Here is a 7,417-nt window from a genome sequence, read left to right as displayed (position 1 = left end):
TTTCTTCCTTTCTAGCATTAGCATTTTTATGTTAGAAGCACTCTTTCTTTTGCATCACCCTAGTTTTGATGCACTATATTTTGATTTCATTGCATTCAAGCCGCTTTCTAGTTTCCCTTATCATTTGTCCCCATCCCATGAGTTATTTAGGAATCCTTTAATTTACATGTATTTGGAATTTTCCAGATATATTTTTTGTTATTAATTCTTAATTTAGCTGCCTTTGATTAGAACATGGTTTTCATGATTTCATCCTTTTTACAGTTATTGACATTTGTTGTTCACCTCAGAATATGCTTGATCTTGATGGCTGATTCTATGCATTTGAAAAGTGTCTATTGTGCTGTTTTTCTCTGAAGTGTTCTATAAACACCAACTTGTTCAAGTTGATTAAAGTTATGACTCAAATCTTCTGTATCCTTACTGATTTCTTTTGTCTACATGTTCTATTGATTACTGAGAGAGAAGTATTGAAATATCCAACCTAAATAATACATTTTTCTATTTCTTTCATTTCTTTTACTTACTGCTTCAAGTATTTGAAGTACATTAAAATATGCAAGAAGCAGTATTACAGTGCATTGCCAAAGGCTAAGTTTGGACAATAGAACAGAACAGGATGGAACAGAACAGAACAGGTACTTCCTTTTAGAAAGTAAGTCTAGACTCAGGCAAATATCAACAAGAAAACAGTGATCATAAGTATGATTAAAAACTACAAATTAATGGTTGTTATGGACAACAGTAGGGAGGTTCCTCAAAAAATTAAATTAAAAGTTGGGTGCGGTGGTATATGCCTATAATACTAACATTCTGGGAGGGTAAGGCAGGAGAATAGTAAGTCTGAGGCTGGCCTGGATAACTTAGTGAGACTGTTTTTCAAAATAATAGCATAACATAAATAGGCTGTGGATTTAGCTTAGTGCAAAAGCTCTTGGTTCGCTCCTCAGTACTAAAACCAAACAATGAACCAACTAACCAACCTAAAAATAGAACTACCATGTGGTCCAGCAATCCCATTGTTGGGTAGGTGTTCAGTGGAAAGGAAACCAGTATGCTGATGAAAAAGCACTCCTGTGTTCACTGCAGTATTATTCTCTGTAGCCAAGATGTGGCATCAACCTCCATGTCCACCAGTGAATGGGTGAAGAAACAAAAATGTCATACACAGACACAATGGGTGACTATTCAGTCTATAAAAGAATAAAATCCTATCATTTGGGACAACATTGGTGGAAATAGAGATCATTATGTTAAGGGTACAGAAACATAATACATACATACATAAACCAGGTATAGAAAGACTAGTACCACGTAATCTCATTCATTCACAGAACCCAAAGAAATTGGTCTTACAGAAGTTGCAAATAGAACAGTGGCTACCAGCGACTGAGAGGGAAGGGGGCGAGGAAATGTTGATCAGTGGGTTAAGGTTAAATAGGAATAAAAGACCTTGCATGATGCTTTGTAGTAGGGTAACTATAGGTGACCATAATGTATGTACATTTCAAGAAGCTAGAATAAAGTACGTTGAAAGTTTTCATCATATAAAAATAAATATCTGCAGAGATAACATAATTAACCTTGTTTAGACACTATATAATGTATACATGTATCAAAATGTGATATCCTATTAGTATAATTTTTATGTTTTTATATTTTATTAAAAGTAGATTTAATTTTAAAACAATCAATTATTTGAGCTCTGTGATATTAATCCTGACATGTCAATTATTAAGAAACATCTAGCAGATTAGTAAAACATGGACATGGGTGTTTCTGCTTGGGTCATGGAGAGGTGGGCTCGGATACTGTACATGGTCCCTTGTGTGATCCTCTTGCACCTGCTCTGCTTTCTGGCCACCATGAACTAAGCAACAATGCTCCATGTGCCTTTCTGCTTTGATGCTTCTATCTCGGAGCCTGCGGACCGTGGGCTGAATTAAACCTCTCTTTTCAATTGTGGGTATTGGGTACAGAGTCTTAGTGACTAGAACTAACTAGTCACTTAGTGACTAATATAAACCCCATGGCTTCCAGTCTGCTTTATAAATGAAGAAAGCTGTCAGGAATAGGAGGAGAAAGAAGGGAGGCCTGGGGGAGAGTTGAAGTAAATCCTGACTCGTATTCAGGCTGTACGTTATCCAGTGTATGGGAACCTGAGCCCATAGCAAGAGAACCTTAAGGGAGGTACTGGGAAATGGTGTTCAACCTTTTTTGGAAGATGCTTGTCTTGAATATTTCAAAAGAGAGTAAACTTTGTTTGGGCAGTTCCCTACAACATGTTGATAAACATAAGAATGATTTGAAGCAACTCCATAGCCAAACTAATGCTCAGGGAAGCATGTTGATTCTAGAAATGTTCTAGCTTCTCTCCCACCTGCAACTTTTGCAAGTTCTTCCAGGCCCATCAAGTGGGTCAGGCTGGGGTTGAGGTCTGGGAGAGTGGTAGGTCCTGGTATTCTCAGCCATCTGCCTCCAGGGGAGGCCCTGGCATGGGACTCCAGGGTGCAGCTGTCCAGCTGGCCTCCCTACACTTAATGCTTCCCATCAAGGCTACTCACTGTGGGAAGCTCACACAGAGACACTTGTAGTTGCCAGCTTGGTGGAGGGCGAGATCCAGTGATGCTGGTCCACCTGCAGAAAACTTAACATGAGGATCAATGTTGGCCAGGAGACCAAGGAAGGACTTTCTGTTCTTTCCTACTTCCAGGCCAGAAGGGCTGGTTTTGAGGCACAGAATCATCCACTGATCAATCAGTAGCAGACGGCCAGTCTGCTCCACCCACTTTGTCCTGGGAAGAGCGGAGCTTGGGAGCACAGCCCAGTCTCCCTAGTGTGACACCTGAATTAAGTTTTGCATAAAACAAGATATCTTAACAGACGTGAGAAGGAAAGTGACACTGAAGGAGTGACACTGGAAGGGAGACTGAGAGGTAGGTTCCAAGAGGCCCTGGTGCAGCAGAGCCCTGGGAGGACCCTCCCAACGAGGAAGATGGGGAGGCCATGCCAGGTCTTCCTTTGTCTTGCAGAGAATGGGAGCCACAGAATGTGTCTCCGCTAGGTGGGCAGATTATAGAGTGGGGTTCTCCAGGAGGCTAAACCTGGCTTGGGGGAGGCACGCAACATGGTGGAAGTGGTCACCGCAGGAGACGAGATCAGTGGTAGCAATGGAGAGGAAAGGCTGCTGCTGATCAGCCAACAGGAAGATCAAGATTCTGGGAGCTCTGTAAATATGAAAAGCTGTGCTCTGGCCCCAAGGGCCCTTATCTTACTGCTCTGGGTGAAGCCTGGGCTACACTATTTATAAAAGCTCCTCAGTAGAGGCTAATGGGCAGCAAAGTGAGAACCATTGCTTTGAATCAACCTTTTGTCTTATATTAGGGGAATGTGAGGGCCCCAGGAGGGAGAGAGCTAACTGTGGGTGCTGGGTCTAGAACACCGGACTCCTGCATTAAATCCAGCAAGTTCTATGACCAAGGTCCTAGTGAAAGAGAGAAAGAATAAAGAGAATGGCAAACAGGGGTGGTATGAGAGGACCTTGGAGGGAGTTTCTTTTTCCAGAGCAGAAGAAAGAGCATAGCAAAGGAGGCAGAGCCGCTCCCTGGAGGAAGGAACCGGCCATAAGGGACCGGGGTGGGCAGTTACCTGCTGTTGGCCTCGTAGGTAAAACAAGGCTCAGCCACTGGAAGGCTGTTGGGAGACAGCACAGCATAATTGTTTGCAGAGTGCAGGGGTCAGACCCCCCAAAGACATCTATAGCCCTGTGAGTGCCTCCTGTGTCTCCATTAGCTTGTCAGCTCTGTGACGTTAGCCAGGTTGATTTTGTTCCTTGTGCCTCAGTCTTTTCCTTAGTTAAATGTATGCAGTAAGTCCCCAGCTTACGAACATTCTAGTTGTGAACTTCCAGATATGAACAAACCTCGCATTATAAATGTCCACCATGCTAGTAAGTGGCGGAAGAAGCTCACGTGTCTGCCGGGCACTGTCACAGTCATGCTGCTGTGTGCTCACTGTGCCATGCGATAATGCACAGCAGCGTAGAGCTCATTCAGAGCCCAGGCTGTCCGGAAGCAAGAGAAAAAGCAATGGTGATGTGGCGGGAATGCTATGTCAAAGGTGTGTAAGACTTACTTCGACTGACTTAAGAATGAATTCGACTTACGAGCGCTGTCCTGGACTAGAACAGAACTCATCTGTGAGGCAGGGACTTACTGCCTGTGTAGTATTGTTACTTGCAGACAAGCTTGCCACAAGTTGAAACGAGCTATACATGTAAACCACATACAACAGTGTGTGCTCCAGGGTGTGCATGTATGTCAATATGCATTTGATTTTATTATTGTGGTTATTATTGGTAGTGTTCTTTGCAAGAACTATAACTGAAAGGTAGGGGAAGTCAGTTTTTGTAATGTTCTCACACCTGTGTTTCCTTGCAATACTGTTACTCTGTTTTTAAAAACCGTAACAAGAACATTTAATATGAACTCTATTCCTTTAACACTTGTGAATTCTGTCACTCCCTCATGTCCAACATTGATGTACTGGTTGATTCACTCTGCTGGTTTTGTTTCTCGATAGTCAAATTCTTGTGTGAATTATCTCTGTGGTTTGAACTACTCATCAGTGTATCGAACAATGGTTTCTTATGAATGTTGCACTGTGAAAGAGAGCCAGGAAGCAGGGAGAGGCGGAAGCAGGACAAGGTGGGGTGCTAGATCCTCACATAACCCTGAAGCACTCTCTGGACTGCGGGTGTCCCTGAACCCCAGTTACTGCACGGTGGACTTTGAGCTCAGAGGAATGACTGCCCAATAACTTGATCAAGCAAAGGGCAGGTGCTGAGATCTCCTGCGTATTGTCCCTGTGCATGGTTCCTGAGGCTGCCACTGGGTGTCACTCTGACTCTCTGCTCCTTTGTAGCATTTGCTGAAGTCTCTATCCCTTAACTGCAGGTTCCCTCTCTTGCAGGTACATTGTCTCTAGATGTTTCACTGAGCATGTGACTTACGTTGAGAATGAAATCATGCAGAAAGCTGACACATGAGAATAGCCTGCCTGTCAAGGAAGCCAGGAGAGTCCAGCCTCAGGACCTAGTGCTCCAGTGACAGCACCTTGGAAATGAGCCCTTCACAGAGTGACACAGACCTTGTGATATTAATAGGTAGAGTATGGAGTTTGGCTATGGTGGGCTTTTGAAGGTGACAGAACCTGACTTTTTTGGTCAACAGTTATAAATACTTGATATATAGTCAGATATGGAGGTGCACACCTGTAATTCCAACACTCAGGAAGCTGAGGAGGAGGTCTGTGAGTTGGAAGCTGGCCTGGGCTACACAGTGTGACACTGTCTCAAAAAATATTTGATAGACAAGTGTGTTTAAAATTTGTGTCTGTGTGTGTGTGAGCGAGGGGGTGTGTTTGCTTTTAACGTTCTCCTTGTTCATGTTCTCTTCCCCGCCCTCTGCAGATGCTCTTTCTTCCGGCAGTGGTGGTATCTTTCCAGTCCATGTTCTGATACTCTTGTTAAGTGTGTATGTGCCCCAAAGTAGTTAACAAAACTGCTTTGCATTTAAAAACATTTGCAAAAATGTTTATCTAATAATATTGAATAGTACTGAGTTGTGCTTTCTCATTTTTTATCCACTTTGCTGATCACTTTGCGCTCAACTTAACCATCATTTTGTGAGAGTTACTCTTTTCTTTTGGTACCGGGGATTGAACTCATGACCTCACCCTTGCTGGGCAGGCACTTAGCCTACTCCTTGCCTGCTGTTTGCATTGTATTCTGAGAGAAGGGTCACTTTTTGCCACTAGCTCCCCCTATGGGATTGCCCATGTGCTGGACAGATTCAGCTGTTGTCCCTTCTCAAGGAGCTGGCCCGGATAGTTGATACTCCCATGCATGCCTTAGACAGGTGCAGAACACCTTCCGTGCATCCTTGCGAGATGGACTAGTCTTCCAGTTTCTTTGTGATGGAATAGCAATTTCCCCACAAAGCTTCTGGCTTTAGGAAGGGAGCAAATTTCTGGCTCCTGGGTTCACATGGTCCCAGCATAGTAGCTAGTAGCTGAGTATTATGGGACTGGCTCCCAGCTCTGACTATTCAGGTTGAGAATCCAAAAGGTCCTTGGAGAAACTGCTCGTATCTTCAGAGTTTGCTTTTGTTTTCCAGTTAAATATTATAATGTGTCTCACAATACCTCAGCCTTAACCATTTAGTTTATTTTCTGACACGGTTATTTGGGCTGTGGGGGAGAAGGTAGGTGTAGGACTACAGGTTCTCTAGCTACAGCTTTGTACTCGACTGTTTAAACAGGGCAGCTCTCCTATGACAGTCCAGGTGTGCAACTCTGGCATGTACTTTATCTTTCTAAGCCTGAGTTTCTCCTCTTGTGATGGCTGGTCCTGTCTTGCAGGAGTGTTGCATGAAATGATGTGATCCACACAAGAACTCGGAGAACTGCATAGTTCCAAATAGACTCTTGGTTAGTGATTGGTTGTGGTCAATTTTTAAGCTTCTGTATTTCTTTCAAAAATGATTCCAAAATGAGTAACAGTGTCATTTTAGATTTAAAAATTGTTTTTAAAATCTATGGTCTTTAAACTGGATCCTTTCTAAAAGACTTAGTTTTAAAATTCTTTGTTATTGTACAATAGAAAACTTAGTTTCAAACTTGAAGTCCAACAGGGTGGCTATAAACATCTTTATTGTTTACGAATAATTTTTCCCCAACCCCGTGATATTTCTTCCATCCTGTTTCCCAGCTCTTAGCAATTATATGCTTTCCTTAACGGCTGACAGTGAACTTGTGGTGGGTCATGCAATCAGATCTTAATGTCTGTGCAAACTTTCTTCTAGTCAAAGTCAGGCTCATGTCCTGGTTTGTCCATGCTGTGTCATCTGTCCCTAGATTATTTTTGGTGATATCACTTAACTGTAAAGGGATTTAACTGAGTGGGCTGTCTCTAACTTCAATGTGGACAGTGACCTCTTCTGAATTTCCAATGAAAGTGGGGCCCCCGCACTCCCACAGGAAGGACAGGAGTAAGGAAGGTTTTGCTGTTCCATGACAGAAAGCAACTTTTATAGGGAGAAGCATTTCCACTCCGCTTTGACCTACTCCGCAGGTACTTAGCCCACTTTTGCACTGGTCACCTGGTGAGCTGGTGTGCAAGTTGGGAGTATGGCTACTACAAGCGTGTACGGGAAGAGAAGGTAAGTGGATTCTGCAATGGAGAATAAGCATTGATAATGATCCCCAGTTTTCACCACATCCCAGAGAGAAGAGCAAGTGAGGACAGCTCACAGGTCTGCACCTACTACCTTTCCCCATGCATGGCCTTTATTTGGGTGCAGAGATTCTGCTTTTCAGCGATAGTGTTAGATGACTTCTTTGGTTTAGAGAAGTGACA

The sequence above is a fragment of the Cavia porcellus genome, unplaced genomic scaffold, assembly GCF_034190915.1.
Source record: "Cavia porcellus strain 051 isolate PalLab524CR breed Dunkin Hartley unplaced genomic scaffold, mCavPor4.1 scaffold_21, whole genome shotgun sequence".
NCBI classification, from domain to species: Eukaryota; Metazoa; Chordata; class Mammalia; order Rodentia; family Caviidae; genus Cavia; species Cavia porcellus.
Note: the sequence above shows the minus strand (reverse complement) of the source record.